This window comes from Humulus lupulus, chromosome 6, assembly GCF_963169125.1.
Source record: "Humulus lupulus chromosome 6, drHumLupu1.1, whole genome shotgun sequence".
NCBI lineage: Eukaryota > Viridiplantae > Streptophyta > Magnoliopsida > Rosales > Cannabaceae > Humulus > Humulus lupulus.
Window position 1 is genome coordinate 62,829,650 of NC_084798.1, and position 20,343 is coordinate 62,849,992.

Below are 20,343 nucleotides of genomic sequence, written 5' to 3' on the forward strand. Positions count from 1 at the left end.
TTTATAGGCATGAGGGTTTCTTGTTTAGGGAGCATCGGTTGTGTGTACCTAATTGTTCGTTGAGAGATTTTTTAGTCCGGGAGTCTCACGGTGGAGGGTTGATGGGTCATTTTCGAGTCGCTAAGACTCTAGCTATGTTACAGGAGCACTTCTATTGGCCACACATGAAACGAGATGTTTAGCGAATTTGTGGTAGGAGTGTCACTTGTAGGCATGCTAAATCGAGAGTTCAGCCAAATGGTCTTTACATGCCCCTACCTATTCCTAGTTCACCCTGGGTTGATATTTCGATGGATTTTGTTTTACCTAGGAGTAAGCGTGGGAGGGATTCAATCTTTGTGGTTGTAGATCGGTTTTCTAAGATGGCTCACTTTATACCTTGTCATAAAACTGATGATGCTTCTAATGTTGCATATTTGTTCTTTAGGGAGATTGTGAGATTACATGGTATACCTAGGACAATAGTGTCAGATCGGGATGCTAAGTTCTTGAGTTACTTTTGGAAGACGTTGTGGGGTAAACTTGGAATGAAACTGTTGTTTTCTACTACTTGTCATCCTCAAACTGATGGTCAAACAAAAGTAGTTAATAAAACTTTATCCACTTTGTTGAGGGCTATAATTAGTAAGAACATTAAGACTTGGTAGGATTGTTTACCACATGTGGAGTTTGCTTATAATCGTTCCATGCATTCTGCTACTAAGTTTTCACCGTTTGAAATTGTTTATGGTTTTAACCCTTTAACTCCTTTGGATTTATCACCTTTACTTGTTTCTGAGCATGTGAATTTAGATGGCAAGAAGAAGGCAGAATTTGTGAAGCAATTCCATGAGAGGGCACGGCTCAACATAGACAGGAGGACAGAGCAATACATCAAGCAAGCTAACAAGGGACATCACAAGCAGGTTTTTGAGCCCGGTGATTGGGTGTGGTTGCACATGAGGAAAGAAATATTTCCAGCACAAAGACGTTCCAAGTTGCTACCTCGAGGAGATGGTCCATTTTAAGTGCTAGAACGGATCAATGACAATGCCTACCGACTAGATTTACCAGGTGAGTACAATGTTAGTGCTACTTTCAATGTTACTGATCTGAGTCCTTTTGACGTAGGTGACGATTTGAGGACAAATCCTTCTCAAGAGTGGGGGGGGGGGGGGGGGGGAATGATGAAGACATCAAGAATAAAGATGCAATTCAAGTTCCAGTTGGTTCGGTGACGAGGGCGCGAGCTAGGAGATTCAAAGAAGAGCTTAACAACTTAGTCCGGAGAATTCTACAACAGGAAGAAGTCGAGTTCACTACTGAGGGTGAACAAAGGCTTGTGCTGCTCATCAAAGTTGATTCAGTTTAGGAGCTTGATTCCTTACTTTAATTATTTGTTTTAGTTTGAACTATATTTTAATTTTTTATTAGAGTCTTTGTTGGAGTCAAAGTCATGTCGTTTTGGGCTTTTTCATTATGGTTGTTTTAGGGTTTTTTTATATGTCTCAAAACCCTCTTTGTAATTTTCGGCTATATTAGGCCTTGTGGATGGTTTGGAATGCAGGTAGTTTTTGGTTAATGAAAAATTGTGAGATTTCTTCTTGAGTTCTTGAAGAAACTTTCGAACTTATCAAGGGTTTCCTTGTGGCATTCAAATCTGACTTATCAAACGGATAATCCATCCCCGTTTGTGGCGTCTTCCCTCATACCAAGGTTTGTGCTTTGCTAAGCATTGGGTCGCGGTTTTCCATTCCAAATTCGAGTGTTCTTGGGTTGTTTTCCAGATTTGGTTCGGGTTTCGTCACATTTGTTGGCGTGGTTCGTATCATAGCATTCAGCCCCCAAACAAACTTGTCTTGCCTAGCTGCGTCTGTAGGCACTAGATCATGTGCAAACTTCACTAGTCTGTTGAATTTGGGGGCATACTCAGTAACTCTCATACTACCCTGTACCAAACCAGTGAACTCATTCACCTTTGCTGCCCCGACGACAATGCTATAATACTTCTGGTTGAATAAGTCTCTTAACTCATCCCAACTAATGGTAGAAACATCTCGAGTCTGGGATGTCACCTCCCACCAAATGCGGCCATCATCTCGAAACATGTAAGTGGCACAGGCTACCCTATAATTACCTTCGACCATCATGAAGTTCAGGATGGAGGTGGTCAAACTCATCCACTGTTCAGCCTTAAGTGGATCTGGTCCTTCCTCGAAGAATTGAGGATGCTGCTTCCTAAACCTTTCGTACAGTGACTTCCACCTGTTCCCAAACTCAGGCTATTGTACTACTGGTCCCACAATAGGTGGCAAGTCTGGTGCAGCGTTCCCTGGCAGAACATGCTGTCTTAGAAGACAAATCTCTCTCTCTTAACTCTGAAGTCTAGCTTGCATATCAGCAAGCATCTGCTACCAATTCTCAGGGATTGGCGAAGGGTTCTGGCACTGATTATCATCTCTAGCCTTGATCTGGGTAGACTAGTCGAACTGATCACCTTGGAGGCATAATTCTTTAAGTTTAATAGCAATCAACGACTTAGCTAATCATGCAATGATAACAAGTTTTGAAATCACTCCACAATCTAATGCCAATACTCGAGCAACAACATATAATTACAATGCAAACAAGAATTTTAACAATTATCCACATACGGTAGCAATGCTAATAAGTATGCCTCATCATATACACATAGCAGTCAAGGGCCAGTCCCTATCAGTATATCTCATGATTCCTAGTAAACAAGTAGATAAGTCATTTATATTTCATTTAAACAATTAAACAATTAAACATATAATCACATATAGAGTTATCGAACCCTGAGTCGAGCTTGTCTTTAGCGGCGAGTGTACATGCCCAACCAGCTTCAGGAACCCTTAAACGTAGACTGCTCTGATACTAAGTTGTAATGCCCTAAATAGCCAAGACCACTACATTGTGTATTTTAAATAGTGTAGGACTTGCTAATCAAGTCGTTGGAAATAAACGTGTTACTAAGGTCAAATAACGGATTAAGGTTAAAAGATTTTGATCATAAAATAGTTGTTTTTCATTAAATAGTAAGAGTTTGTACACGGGATCCCAAAAAGGTGTTTACAAGACAATTACAATCCTCAAAATAATTACAATTGAAGCCATCCTAAGTGGCAAAATAAATTTTGGCTCTAATTCTTGTCAATCCCTCGGTTGTGGCGGTCAAGCAGCTGCTGATGTACACACCACCCCTAAAGCTCTCCAACTCACAGCTGGTCCAACTTTCCCTTTAACTTAACTGCACCACGTTGCACTTGTGAGCCAAAGCTCAGAAAGAAAACTTAATTCACAAATACAAACAAACAAAAATATATAAATTGTACACTTAAATCGTTCAATTCAATAACAGCAGGTCACAATCAATAAGCTAGGAAACAATAATAATAATCTACCCAATTCAGCATATAATTCAATACAAGCATTCAACACAGTGAGTTAAGTGCAAAAAGGCACTAGTATTTATTTAGGAACGTTCAGGCCCGACACCCTTAGGCCGAGCCCTTTGGTTATTTAGCTGACCCCAACACTCTTAGGCCGGGCTGCATTCGGCACGCTTAACATGACCATGACTCCCTTAGGCCAGACTTTCAAATCAAATATAACAAATAATTTGATTGTGGAACACGCAATCAATTGCAGCACAAACAATCATGCCTATCCAAATATACTTAATTACAGGTATATTCACAATCATAAAAATATTCGTTAACAGGGGTCTCAACCCTAATTACAACCCGAGTGCAGTTTTCTTATCTTGAGTCCCGAGCTGAAGATGTAAGGCGGTCCCGAGCACGATCCTTAAGCCCAAGCCTTAACAGTAACCTTAGTCACAAAGCGATAATGGATAACCATTAAAACTTAAATCAATTAAAAGCTTTAGAATAACATACTAGCCTCCGGGACCTCGAATTATAATAAACCAGGTAATGAAAACCTTCTCGAGCACTTAGGTTTAAGTTCCCGAGCCCAAAAACCTGATTTGACTATTTCTCTTAATTAGAGTCGCGACCCAGGCCTTAAGATCCGTGACACACTAAAAGTCAGAGAGCCTCATAGCTCACTCCTGGGGGACACAGGTCGTGGCTTGCCTCAACCTGCATCGCGGTGCCTGGGCAACTTCAGAGACCCCTAGGGCCTTCTCACGCACACGGGTCGCGGTGCCTGAAGAACAGGGCCGCGGTTCAAGTCCAAAAACCCAAAACTTCCTTATGTTTTCAATCCAAAAACCTTCAAAATTTCCTACCAAAACATAATTTTTTCCACAATCAAATCCCCAAACAAGTTCCCTACAACACATGCAATATTTATGACCTATAAACTAGCTCAAAACTACCTCAAATCTTAAGAGTCATACTCATGCTAAAACTTAAAAAAAAAGCTTAACTTGATCACATAAATTCACCTAATAAACTGGTTATAAACCTTAACTGATAGTGATTCCGACCATGGACAGACCCTCAAACTTCAATTTCTCAACTTCTGTACCAATTGTCCAAGAGTTCACTAAACATCTATGCACACCAAGGGAGAGAGAAAGAACCGAACAGAGAGAGAGAGAGAGAGGCTAAGAGACTATTTCTTTCTTTTGGTTCTGATTGTTTCCTTAGGTTACCCCAAGTCTATCCTAAGCCTAAGGAATGACTAAAAAGCCCCTAGTGTTATCTCAACCCATTTAACGCTACCAAGGGCAAAATCATCTTTTGCCACCATTTTCTCGCTAAAACTCAAGTAGCCCTATAGATTCCCAATTAATCCCGACGTGCCCAAATAAATCACCAAATAACTACCCGTTATCCAATAAATCTCAAATATGCACCATGTCCCCGAAATACCCCCATGCTCACCCCGAGCTGGGTATTGGACCCCGTTGTCACTATTTCGCTAATCCACTCACTAGGATCGCCTTGCATTGAATATTGCAAATATATCCACATAATAATGTGGTCTCAATCATTTAACACATATAATCACATTTATACCCTCAACAAGTCAAAATTACAACTATGCCCTTATTAACAAGAACGAGTCCACATGCATATCTAAGACACATAAACATGCATATATAATCATAGTACCATATAAATCATGTCTGCCACATAGTCACACATTTAATCAATCAATTCCACACATATATCAAATTATGCCCTCCCGACACACTAATCAAGAAACTAAGCCTTATTAGCAATTTTGGACGTTACACCTAGAGTCAAGGAGCTGTAATAATCGACCTCTGATGGTCGAAGCTTCAGCAATGGTCGGAAGATCAACTGAAAACAATATAAAGCGTTTAATTAACTCAAATAATCATAAAAGATAAACATATAGCTAAAGATAACTGCTTAACATCAATCATTTATAACTTACAATGTTCTTCAATAACATCGGCAAGAGGACAGACTTTGAGAAAACTGTATTCTTCTGATGCGACCAACTAAGCATCATTGGGACCATATTTCCCGAGCTCACAAGAAACTTCGTCGCAACCAACAAACAGAGATCCAACTTGTACACATCTTCGTCCACAGTACAAGTTTTGAAAGCATTCTCCAACTGTAGGAGCTTTACTTTCTTAAAATCTTTGAAATACTCCTTTATTAAGCGGTCACTGCTCAGACGCTCACCCGTCTCTTCTTGTGATGGTGCGGAACTGAAATTCAACCCCGTCACCAGAGTAAACTCTCCCACGCCGAACCTACAAGACCTGGAGCCCAAAAAGAATGCACCTCATCTTGTTTTTGACTTTGTACTTTCCTCAACATTAGCTCATGTACGAAACCACCTTAGAAATGAAACTTTGAAGCCTAGAAAAACTTCTTGAAAGGGGATTCCTTAGCCCTTTCTATTAGGCCGAGCTCCACAAAAATTTTCTTAATATCGACCAAAGTCCTACCACCCCTATATGTGACTCGGCCAGGAAAGTGATCTTGAAATGGAACAAGCAACTTTGGCATCTGCATCGACACATGAAAACAATTGGTAAGAAAACAAAATCGGGCAAAAATTAAAAAAAATCATAAGAAAACTTAAGTAAACACTGTCATCGAGCTCTATCGAGCAATCATCGAGCTACAACATAACCATATCGAGCCACTATTGAGAAACTACCAAGCCTATTAACAAAATCACATTCTGTCTACATAAAGAACCATCAAGCATGCACTAAGCTACAATCGAGCCTATCGAGCAAATTTACACTCATACTATCAAGCTCATATCGAGCACCTATCGAACCATTCATACACTCATCCTATCGAGCACATATCGAACCATTCATACTACCATATCGAGACTACTATCGAACCAGTATCGAACCTATTGAGCAATTTGCAATTGTCCTATCAAGCTTATATCGAACCATTCATGTTTCCCCTATTGAGCCTACTATTGAACCAGTATCGAACCAATCGAACAACTGGTATGAACCCAGAAAAAAATTGCACAATATCTATAATGCCCTAGTTACTCCAAGACTGTTACTATGGAATTTAAACAGTGCTTAACTCGCTAAACAATTCATTTGGTTATAAACGTGCATCTTGGTGTCATTAATAGGCTAAGGTAAAAAAATTAAAAGGAATAGGTATATTTTCTTTAAAACATTAAACTGTACATGGGCCCATAAAAGTGTTTAGAAAGTTATTTACAATCCAAAATGGTCATTACAGTATAAGAATTACAACTCGCCGACCTAAGCGGCAAAAATAGGGTTAACCCTTAGTTCCTTTGAGAAACACCTTGGCTGTGGTGGTCAAGTGGCCACATATGTACACATCGCCACCTAAGCTCTCCATTGAAGGCTGGGTGAGCTTTTCTTTCCCTGTACCTGCACCACATAACACCCGTGAACCAAGGCTTAGCAAGAAAAATGATTACTACATGTATGTAATATCAATACATGATTCTGACAATCATTCTGGGGCTTGCAACCCTAATAAGAGAGTGAGTCACACTCTGGGGCTCCGCACCCTAATCAGATTGGTGACTAATGAGTCACACTGGGGCTTCACATCCTAATCAGATGGGTGACTAATGAGTCACACTCAGGGGATCCACATCCTAATCAGATATGTGACTAATGAGTCACACTCTAGGGCTTCGAACCCTAATAAATAAGTGACTAATGAGTCACACTCTAGGGCTTCGAACCCTAATAAATAAGTGACTAATGAGTCACACTCTGGGGATCCACACCCTAATTAGATAAGTGACTAATGAGTCACACTCCAGGGCTCCGCACCCTAATTAGATAAGTGACTAATGAGTCACACTCTAAATAGATGACTAATGAGTCTATCTCTAGAGATCTGCTCCCTAAGCCATGTGACATTCAGTAACCTGAGCCTATTGGTTTTGACTCTACGTAACTAGCCTTTAGACTAGACAAGCACTTTTAGTTTTCATCAAACTTGGGGCCGGTCAAGCATTTCATGCTCATGTTGATTAGATCTAATCATTTCGGTCTGTGTTAACACATTAATGTTGTTCTTGACTCTTAAGCCAATACCATACGACCAACGTTCAGTATCACCGCTGAAATTGACTGATAAGTCACAACTTTAGGATCAATACTAAACACCATTGTCGTTCTTTGACTAATAAGTCATTACCATACACAGATAAGCAAAGCTGCTATGCATTTACAATGCAATCAATGTCCATATATAGAGCAATCAACAGGCTTCGTCAATAACCATGCATGTCACATACTGGGTGCAGTTTTCTTACCTCAAGTTCGAGTGTAAAATAATTCAAGAACGAACCTTGAGAACGATCGGTCCTTAACTCCCTTAGCGGTCACCTAGTCATAGCCAAATATGAAATCTCATTAATAAAAAAAATGATAAAAGGTTCATGGTCTAAAACCCCGCTCTCGGGACCACTCCCGTCCTCTCGGGACTTCCAATCCACCCAACGGGGTGGTGAAACCATCCCTCGAGCTCCCAAAGTCCTCCCAAGCCCTAAAATTGGGTCTTGCTAAAATAGACCTAGCCCTGGGGCCCTGGCCCAAATCAAAAAGCACCCGAGCTCTCCCCTGCGTATCGCTGGGGCTTCAGTTTGATAGACTAGAAAATTTTAGTTTCCTCCCTTGCATTTTTCCTTGAATACCAAGCTTCAAAACAAACTCAAACACCATCCAAAATTATAATTTAACCCCAAAACTTCATCTATGCCTCAACCTCATCAAAACCCAAACTTTATACCTCTTAAAACCACACCAAATACCCAGTTCTACAATCAAGAATCCAAACTTTAAACCAACCTTAAAAACAGAGCAAACCAGAAAATCAAACTGAAATCCTTACCTTAAACACAAAATTGAATCCCCTTCAGCTACTAATCACAACCCCGAACCCTCAAGATTTGATCCCCAAGCTTCAATCTCCACTTAGCCTTAAACACTAATCCAAGAGGAAGAGAGAGAGGGGTAATCACGGGGGAGATAGAAAGTTACTATGTTTTTCCTTCAGCCTAATTCCTTCTATAGCTTTCTAATTTAACATATAACCCTTGTTCAAAAGACCAAAATGCCCTTATGTCCATTTAATTCCTCTCAAGGCTAGCAAGGGAAAAAGTGTCATTTCTCAACTATCCCGTTAATTATAATTAATGTCCTCCAAATCCCGCTACTCCCAATATCCTCAATTAATTACCCGATCCCGATAATGTACTAAATTACCAAATTACCTCTATGCTCACCCCGAGCCCAATATTTGACCTTGTTATGACCAAATCGGTAACCTGCGTTCTAGGATCGTCTCATGCCGAATAGCTCGAACATATCCACATTATAATGTGGTCTCATCCATAAATCATAAACATGCACATAAATATATAGATATGTAATTATCAACATATATTGCACATAATAATGCATTTAATCACATAATTGCATAATAAATCAATTATGGACTTCTTGGCCTCCTAATCCAAGCATTAAGCCACATTAGGGAATTCAATACATTACAACTATCCCCTTCTTACAGAAATTTCATCCTCGAAATTTACCTGAATAGCTTAGGAAACTGACTCTGCATATTAGACTCCAGCTCCCAGGTCGCTTCCTCGACCTTGTTGTTCCTCCATAATATCTTAACCAAAGGTATAGTTTTATTCATTAGGACCTTGTCCTTTCTGTCTAGTATCTGGACTGGTTATTCCTCGTAGGAGAGATTTGCCTCAAGCTCCAGATCTTCCTAACTCAAAATGTGAGTCACATCTGATACATATCTCCAAAGAGCTGAAACATGAAATACATTATGCATGGCTGACAATGCTGGTGGTAAGGCCAACCCTTCAGCCACCTGACCAATCCTCTCCAGGATCTCAAATGGACCTACAAATCTAGGGCTCAGCTTGCCCTTCTTCCCAAATCTTCTCACCCCTTTCCATGGAAAGACTCTAAGGAAAACATAGTCTCTTACCTAGAACTCCACGTTCCTGCGTTTGGGATCTTCATAACTTTTCTGTCTACTTTGAGAAGCAAGCATCCAAGCTCTAATCTTCTCAATGGCCTCATTGGTCCTCTGAACTTCCTCAGGACCCAAGTATCTCCTTTGTCCTGTCTCATCCCAATGAATGAGAGATCTACATTTCCTACCATATAGCATCTGATAAGGTGCCACCCCAATAGTTGACTGACAGCTATTGTTGTAGGAAAAATCTATAAAAGTTAGATACATACTCCCGGCCCCACCAAAGTCCATCACACATGCTCGCAACATGTCTTCTAATATATGGATTGTCCTCTCAGATTGTCCATCTGTCTGAGGATGATAAGCAGTACTGAAATTCAACTGTGTTCGCATGGCCTTCTACAAACTTCCCCAAAAGTTGGAAGTGAATGTGGGGTCTCGATCTGACACGATCGACCTCGGTGCTCCATGGAGGTGCACGATCTGTCTCACATAGAAATCTGCATACTGGTCATCTGTAAAAGTAGTCCTTATTGGTAAGAAGTGAGCTGACTTGGTATATCCATCCACAATAACCCATATTATATCATGTTGACCTACAATCCTGGGTAACCCTACCACGAAATCCATCGTGATGTCTTTCCATTTCCACTCTGGAATGTCTATAGGCTGCAATAGCCCTGCAAGCCTCTGATGCTCAGCCTTAACATGTTGACATGTCAAGCACTTAGCCACATACTCTACTACATCCTTCTTCATCCTAGGCCACCAATACATCGATCTCACATCCTGATACATCATTGTGGTGCCATGATGCAAAGATTAAGGAGTAGTATGACATTCATCAAGAATCTCTCACCTCAAAGCAGTGTCTAACGGAACACATATCCGACCTTTGTATCTTAATAAACCCATGTCTGACACTGAATAATCTCTGGACACTCCGACCAAAAAATCCTCCCTGATCTTGATCAGCTGTGGATCACCCAACTGATCCTCCTTAAATCTCTCCAACATCGTAGAATGTAGCATAATGTTGGCCAACTGGCCCACCAGTAACTCTATGCCAGCTCTGGTCATATCCTCTGCTAATTCTCTAGCTATCAGTCTCGCACTGATAATCTGTCCCGGACCCTTCCGGCTTAAAGCATCTGCTACCATGTTGGCCTTTCCTGGATGATACGGAATCTCACAATCATAATCTTTTACTAACTCCAACCAATGCCTTTGTCTCATATTCAGGTCTTTCTGTGTGAATAATTACTTCAGGCTCTTGTGGTTAGTATAAATATCACATTTCTCCCAATAAAGGCCATGCCTCCACACCTTTAATGCAAAGACCAATGCCGCCAACTTTAAATCATGAGTGGGATATCTCTGTTCATACTCCTTCAACTGACGTGAGGCATAAGAAATCACCTTCCCTAACTGCATAAAAACAAACCCAAACCCTGATGTGAGGCATCACAATATATCACAAACTTCCCTTGATCTGTTTTAGTTCTTGGAAGCTTTTGTCACACCTGTCTGACCATACAAACTTTTGATTCTTGCGTATCAGCTCAGTCAATGAAGTAGCAATCTTTGGGAACCCTTCCACGAAATTTCTATAATAACCTGCCAATCCAAGAAAACTCCTAACTTTTGAAGCATTCTTTGGCCTTGGCCATTCTCTAACTGCCTCAATCTTGGTTGGATCTACTTTAACCCCCTCCTTACTGACAATGTGCCCAAGGAAAGTTACCTGAGATAACCAGAATTCACACTTCTTGAACTTTGAAAACAGTCTATGTTCCCCCAGTCTCTGTAGAACAAACCTCAGATGCTGCTCATGCTCTCACTCTGACATAGAATAAACCAGAATATCATCGATGAAGACGATCACAAACTGGTCCAAATCATCCTTAAACACTCTGTTCATCAGATCCATAAAAGCAGCTAGGGCATTAGTCAACCCAAAGGACATGACTAAGAACTCATAATGTTCATATCTAGTGCAAAAGGCAGTCTTTGGTATATCTCCCTCCTTGACCCTCAACCGATGATAACTAGATCGAAGGTCTATCTTTGAGAATACCATTTTACCTTGCAACTGGTCAAACAAATCATCTATCCTTGGATGAGGATACTTGTTCTTGATTGTTAACTTATTCAATTCTCTATAATCAATACACATCCTCAAATAACCATATTTCTTCTTCAAAAACAGAACTGGGGCACCCTAAGGTGAGAAACTAGGTCTGATAAAACCTAAGGCTAACAACACATGCAGCCATACTTTCAATTCTTTTAACTCTAGTGGGGCCATTATGTAAGGTTCTCTAGACACTGGCTCTGTCCCTAGTGCTAGTTCTATAACTAATTCAATCTTTCTATGTGCTGGCGACCCTTGTAGATCTTCTGGAAACACATCCAGAAACTCAAAGACTAGTCTGATCTCCTCTGGTCCCACTGGCATGGCCTGAGTGGTATTAATTATACTGGCTAAGAATCCTATGCAACCTCCTTGCAATAGATCTCTAGCCCTCAAAACAAGTATCATAGGTATACGAGGTCCATGCACAGTGCCAACAAACACAAAAGGATCTTCACCTTCAGGCTCAAAGGTTACCATCTTCCTTCTACAATCTATGGTTTCCCCATACTTCACTAACCAATCCATACCCAAAATCATATCAAAGTCAGTCATCACCAACTCTATCAAATCAACTGACAACTCTCTGCCCTCTACTGTCACTGGCAGTGATCTGACCCATCTTCTGGATACTTCTAAGTCCCAGTGGGCAATAAGGTCCTGAACCCCGCAACATAATAATCACATGGTCTACATAGTCTATCAATAATTCTACTAGTAACAAAAGAATGTGTAGCACCAGAATCAATCAAAATAGTATAAGGGGTTCCAGCACTAAAAGCTGACCTGTAATTATTGAGGGTGAAGCCTCAGCTTCTGCCTAAGTCAATGCGAACACTCGAGCTAGGGCCAAGTTGTCCGCCTTTCTAGGTTCTTCCTTCCTTGCTTTTGGGAAATCTTTCTTGAAATGTCCCACTACCCCACATAAGAAACAAGTCTTTGCCCTACACTCCCCCAAATGGCATTTCTTGCACCTAGGGCACTCTGGATAAGTCCTCAAGGCGTCACTGCTACCCTGGCAGCCCATTGAAATACTAGGAGGTCGCCTATCAGTACCTAGAGCTGGGAAGGTATCAGGAGCCTTCCTCTTCTGATCACTGGGGCCTCCGCACCTACCTGAACCCACAAATGGAGGTCTTGTCCTGCTCAACTCTTTTCTGGCTGCATTGTCCCGCCAAATCTTGTTCTCTATGCTCTCAGCTGTGAGCACCTTCTCAACTACCTGTGCATAAGTAGTAAATCCAGCAACAGTGGTGATACGAACATCCCGGGTTATTCTAGGTTGTAGCCCCTGGAGAAACCTCTCCCTCCTGGTCCCATCAGTGGGCACCAGTTCCATTTCAAACTTGGTTAGTCTATCAAACTTTAAGGCATACTCAGTCACTGACAAACTTCCCTGAATCAGCTTGCTGAACTCTTCAGCTTTTGCAGCCCTGATGGCATCATTATAGTACTTCTCATTAAACAGATTTTGAAACTCTTCCCAACTCAGGGCATTAACATTTCTGGTAAGTGATATCACTTCCCACCAAATTTGGGCATCTTCCCAAAAATTATATGTGGCACAGACCACCCTCTCATTACCAGACACCCTCATAAAGTCAAGGATGGTGGTAACCATGCTCATCCACTGTTCAGCTTTAGCTGGATCTGTACTTCCCTAAAAAAACTGGAGGTTGCTGTTTCCTGAACCTTTCATAAAGAGGTTCCCATTTGCTTACAGCCTCTGGCAGCTGTTCAACTGCTAGCACTGATACAGATGGTACCTCTGGTAGACTATTCCCTGCAGGAACCTGTTGTTGTCTCAGAAGGCATATTTTTTTCTTCCTACCTCATAACTCTTGTTTGCAAATCAGCAAACAACTGCTGCCAATTGTTAGGAGCTGGCTGAGGGATCTAACTCTGGTCATTCTCTTGACCCTGTCTGTCATTCTGGCCCTGATCTTCCTTGCCAAATGATGAATCTATTTTCCTTGGAAGCATATTATCAACTTAAACCTTGCTACAATAGTCAATGAGGCTAGTTAGGCAGTGATAACTAAACCTCTTGCCGCCTCACGATTCAAGATCAAGCAGATATTTATCCATGTTCCACAATCATATCAATAAACATATAGATTCATGACCATAACATTTAGCAATTAGCAATTGACAATGCAAATAAGCATGTTCTAGCAATATCGGTACTAAATAAGCATGTTCTTGCTTATGATGCAACAGTCAAGGCCCAGCCTTATTAACGTATTTCATGTAGGCAGGTAAAGCATTTATATTCCATTTAAGCAGTTAAACGCATAACCACATAAATAGTTACCAAACCATGAGTCGAGCTTGTCTTTAGTGGAGAGTGTACATGCTCGGCCAGTCTACAGGAACCCTAAACCTTGGCATGCTCTGATACCAAGTTCTAATGCCCTGGTTATTCCAAGATCGTTACTGTTGACTTTAAATAGTGCTTAACTTGCTAAACGAGTCATTTGGTTATAAACATGCATCTAGGTGTCATTAATAGGCTAAGGTGAAAAATCTCAACTAAAAGGAATGTATATATTTTATTTAAAACATTAAATTGTACATGGGCCCATAAAAGTGTTTACAAAGTTATTTACAATCTAAAATGGTCATTACAGTATAAAAATTACAACCCGTAGACCTAAGCAGCAAAAATAGGGTTAACCCTTAGTTCCTTTGAGAAACACCTTGGCCGTGGTGGTCAAGCAGTCGCATATGTACACATCGCCATCTAAGCTCTCCACTCAAGGTTGGGTGAGCTTTCTTTTCCTTTGCCTATACCACATAGCAACAGTGAGCCAAGGCTTAGCAAGAAAAATTATTACTGCATGTATGTAATATCAATAAATGATTTTGGTAATCATTCTGGGGGCTTGCAACCCTAATTAGAAAGTGAGTCACACTCTGGGGCCTTGCATCCTAATCAGATGGGTGACTAATGAGTCAAACTCTGGGATTCCGCACCCTAATCAGATGGGTGACTAATGAGTCACACTCTGGGGCTCCACACACTAATCAGATAAGTGATTAATGAGTCACACTCTGGGGCTCCACACGCTAATCAGATAAGTGACTAATGAGTCACATTCGGGGGCTCCACACCCTAATCAGATAAGTGACTAATGAGTCACACTTTGAATAGATGACTAATGAGTCTATCTTTGGAGATTCGCTCTCTAAGCCATGTGACATTCAGTCACCCGAGCCTTTTGGCTCTGGCCCTACGTAACTAGCCTTTAGACTAGACAAACGCTTTTATTTTTCATCGAACTTGGGATCGGTCAAGCATTTCATGCTTATGTTGAATAGATTTAATCATTTCGGCCTATGTTAAACACATTAATGTCGTTCTTGACTCTTAAGCCAATACCATACAACCAACGCTCAGTATCACCGCTGAACTTGACTGATAAGTCACAACTTCATGATCAATACTAAACACCATTTCCGTTTTCTGACTAATAAGTCAGTGCCATACATAGAAAAGCAAAGTTGTTATGCATTTACAATGCAATCAATGCCCATATATAGAGCACTCAACATGCTTCATCAATAACCATGCATGTCACATACTAGGTGCAGTTTTCTTACCTCAGGTTTGAGCGTAAAATAATTTAAGAACGACCCTTGAGAATGGTCAGCCCTTAATTCCCTTAGCGGTCACCTAGTCATAAACAAATATGAAATCTCATTAATAAATAAATGATAAAAGGTTCAAGGTCTAAAACCCCACTCCCAGGACCACTCCCGTGCTCTTTGGACTTCTAATCCATTGAACGGGGTGGTGGAACCATCCCTCGAGTCCCCCAAAGTCCTCCCAATCCATAAAAATGCGTCTTGCGGAAATAGACCTAGCGTTGGGGCACTCATGGGTAACGCTGGGGCGCTGCCCCAAGTCAGAGAGCACTCGAGTTCTCCCCTGCCTTGCGCTGGGGTGCTAGTTTGACACACCAGAAATTTCTAGTTTCCTCCCCTGCGTGTTCCCCTGAATTCCAAGCTTTAAAACAAACTCAAACACCATCCAAAATTATAATTTAACCCCAAAACTTCACCTATACCTCAACCTCATCAAAACCCAAAATTTATACCTCTTAAACCCACACCAAATACCCAGTTCTACAATCAAGAATCCAAACTTTAAACTAACCTTAAAAATAGAGCAAACCAGAAAATCAAACTGAAATCCTTACCTTGAACACATAATTGATTGTCCTTTAGCTACTGATCACAACCCCAAACCCTCAAGCTTTGATCCCCAAGCTTCTATCTCCACTTAGCCTTAAACACCAATCCAAGAGGAAGAGAGAGAGAGAGGTAATCGTGAGAGAGAAAGAAAGTTACTCCGTTTTTCCTTCAGCCTAATTCATTCAGCTGCTTTCTAATTTAACATATAACCCTTGGTCAAAAGACCAAAATGCCCCTATGTCCATTTAATTCCTCTCAAGGCTAGCAAGGGCAAAAGTTTCATTTCTCAACTATCCCGTTAATTATAATTATCATCCTCCAAATCCCGCTACTCCCAAAATCCTCAAATAATTACCAAATAGTTTCCCCCATTACCCGATTTCAGTGATGTACTATTACCAAATTACCCCTAGGCTCGCCCCGAGCCCGGTATTTGACCCTGTAGTGACCAAACCGCTAACTTGTGTTCTACGATTGTCTCATGCCGAATAGCTCGAACATATCCACATTATAATGTGGTCTCATCCATAAATCATAAACATGCACATAAATATACAAATATGGAATTATCATCATATATTCCACAGAATAATGCATTTAATTACATAATTGCATAATAAATTAATTATGGCCCTACTGGCCCCCTAATCCAAGCATTAAGCCACATTAGGGAATTTGAGACATTACAATATCGACGAACCAATTCCCTTCCACAGATCACAGAGCCCAGATTCCAAATGAATGACTTTTTTTTATTAAATATGGAGTGGGTATTCGAGATCTAACCTTTGATTTGATTGGGAGGAAATTGTGTTGCCATGGGCCGTCGGGTTCCAAACAATTGTGTTATCGTGGGTCGCCTGAGATGCTCTAGACAGGGGTTGGGCTTGACAGAGGCTGGGGCTCGACAAAGGTTGGAGATCGACGGGGTTTGGGGCTCGACAGGGGTTGGGTTCGATGGGAAGTTTGGGTTTCTTGTGTGCTTGAGAGAGAGAGAGAGAGAGAGTATAGACAATGAGAAGAGGAAAAGTCTTCTTATGTTGGTAGATTTCAATATTGTGCATTTTTCTGGGTAACAGTGGATCTTTATGCTCGAGTACAACATTTACAACAAATAAGTTCTTTCTTTTATTGTACTTCATTTTATTGCAATGATAAAATTTAGTTTTTAGTTTTTAGTTTTTATTTTATTATTTTATTCTTTTTGATGTAGTATTTGTTTGTTTTTTATAGGTTGCTTTACAATTATACAAGCTGAATGTGTGGCCTTAGGAGTAGCACTGAATTTGAGTTTTTCTCTTGGTCTTTCTTTGTACATGCCGAGACAGATTATTTGGCAGTTGTGACTGCTTTCTCTAAGTGATCATCATTTTCAATGACTTAGGATTTTTGTTACAGGTTATAGCAAGTTTGTTATCCAACTTTCCAAGAGTATCCCTCATTCATGATTGTCGTACAACCAATAAGGTTGTTCATAGATTGATAGTCCATACTCTTTGGGTGGATGATGAATTTGTTTAGCTATAAAATTACCCTTTTCTTTTCTAGTGATTTAGATTTATAGGTTGTTTGGCATTTATGATATTTTTTCAATGAATATATTTCATTGCTGCAAAAAAAAAAAAAAAAAATATTTGAGTAACTGTTTTATACGTTTATTAGTTTATTCAGTATATGAGTTATTTATTATTTGATTTACATGATACTCAAATCTATTTTTATATAGGGGAATTATATTTCCACACCAAGAATATATAAAGGCACCCCATTAATTAAAAAAATTTGATTTTTAAAATCATTTCTAACACTTATTCTCAATATATTTTTTGGCATTCTTTAATTTTTTTATTTCAATAATTTTATTATATATTATTTTCATCATTTTTTTTAAATGGTGTATAATATTTTAGAAGAAAGACTTTTATTTTAATAAGTTTTTATATATTTTTTGTGTTAATTTTTTTTATTTAAAATTTTATATTATTTATATGTAATTTTTATAATATGAAAAAGAAAAATAAATTAGTAAAATGTAAGTAAAAAGTGAAATATATATATTAATTTTTAATAAAATGGAGTGTACTAATCAAATTTTCGGGTGCAAATATAATGCCCATTTTATATAAGGTTTTCATTGTTGCCAAAATTACAATTCTAGATCTTTCTTTTTACAAACTTAAATATCCATTTAAAACTTCCTTCTATTCTTATTAGTTATCTTTATTAATCAATAACATCTTATATATTGTGCTCGTCAATTTATCACGAGCCGATACTTTCAATTATATTTATAACTTTTTTTAAAACGCTTACAAAAATATGAGAGTTTTTTAAAAAATATATATTATTTTATGGTTTTTTTTTTCTAAAATCTTATGTTTATGGTTTTTCTTCCCATATTTTGTATAAATTTGTGTTTATGCCATATTTTTTTTCTTAATTAAGTTTTGTTGACTGTCTTTTTCGTAACCAACCTAATATAAGAACTTGACAGAAAATAGAAGAAAATAACACAGTGGTTATATGTGGTTCAGGCTATAAAAGATTCATAGTTCACGAGTCTTTGGTATTAGTGAGTTTGAAGCTTGTTATAGCAAGCTTCAATGGAGTCTGAGACAGCGTATATATTGCTCTGAGTTTACAATGCTTAACTAGCCAAAATTCTGAACCATTTTCAAGGAGATAACCCAACCCTATTTATAGGGGCTTGGGTCATTAATGTCATTACTTGACAAGTAATACAATGCCCCCCAATTATTTGGGAAGTGTATGCTAATTAATTACATTGGGATGCACTAATAAAAACCACGAGCCCAAGCAGATTGCATGGGTCCCATTTGCAGAAAGCTGCCCACTAACCTTATGGGGAACAGGTATCTGACAGTGTCAGATATGGCTGCACGTTTGCCCATGTCAGGAGGCTTGTGGGAAATGTCGATTGTCGAGTGTACGAACTTGACACCACTACTCGAGGCTGACCAAAAGTTGTTATATGATCTTCTAGTGGGCCACAGCTACAATGACACAGGGCAGTTACTCCAGGTCCCGAGGACAAAATCCTAGACCTGAAGAATTGGTGAATGAAGAAAACAAGAGGACCACTTGAATGGTCCTCTGGGCATGGCCTTGGAGACATCCACGCCTTGGAAACAGACCACGAGACATGGCCTCGCTTAGAGATATCTGCGCCCCGAGGATGAACCTCGGGGCATGACCTCACTTGGAGACATCCACGTCTGGCCATATCATAGTCCTCGAAGGAGTTTTACACTTCAAAGAGCTCTATGCGAGCTCTACGAAACCTCATTAGTGCTTGAGGAGCTTAATTAGTCCTCTAACTACTGCCACGTGTCTAGTCATGAAAACACAGACAACATTTGCCCCCCAAGTCTTCACTTGTCTGCAGACAATTGAGACTTAGACTGAGAGGAGTAATTCGAAAGGTCTTCGGGAGGAGACACTTGGGCTATTAATAATATCGCTCTTAAAAAGTTAGTGCCACATGTCGACTCCCTATTGTTGGACCCATCAATTTGTGCCATTAATGAGGAGTCCACTCTACAACCCAAAATGTCTAATCTGCACTCTATGTGTCCATTCGCCACATACCCGAGGCATCCTTTTCCCATGCTAATGATCACGATCCAACCTTTTGAATCCTCACCATAAGATTACTCTCGAGTGCCTAGGTCATAGGTAATCAACGATCGGGGTGGAGTTGCTTCCACTCCAAGCTCTTCGAGTATAAAACTCAAGAACTGCCTCTCATAAATCACTTTAGCATTCGAAATTCAAAATCTCAGAACCTTCAAACTCTCTCTTCTTCACATTCTAGCTCCCAAAATCTCACCCGTTCTGTGTGTTAACGACATTCTTGACGGCTGGTAAGAATCATTCTACTTTAGGTCAGATGGCAAATAATTTTTTAAAATTCGGACTCACTTCAGCACATACAAGCGCTTCATCTCGAGTAAGTATTCACTTCTCCGTTCTTGTTTGGCTTTAAGTTTATTTTGTAATTCTGTTGAGGGTTTTAGGTGCCTGCCTAGGATTTTGAATTCCTGGAACTTTGGAGGTCATTTTGACCTCTTTTAGACCTTTTTGGGCACATTTTGATGTTAAAATTGATAAAAATGGCCTCTTACGCTCTCCATGCGACTTTTCACATTTCTGGGCATTCGACCGGAATCTTGGATATTCCCAGATTCTGACAATGTTCACAATTTCTGGTAGTTTTCTTTGGCGACCATCCTTTTGCCCCGAGGACACTCCAGTCTCTTAGAAATTCTCTTTCTTCTCCACTCCCCAAGCAGTAGTCTTAGGGGTTCTCGTTTTAGCCTATCTTTATTTGGGTCATGGTGCTAACTAGTTGGTTTCTTGTTTCAGATGTCAGAGTGACTTCAACAACTACACTAGCAAGGATTCTATGCACTCGACTCTGAGATAATAGAGATGTCTCGAGAAGCAGGAAGACTTCCTGAGAAAGGAAAGCAAGTGGTAGAGAGTAGTCAGGTTCTCATGGTTAGGGAAGACCATGCCCGGAAGCGGAGAGGCCCCTCTGACATGGCATCTTGGAGGAATAGGCAA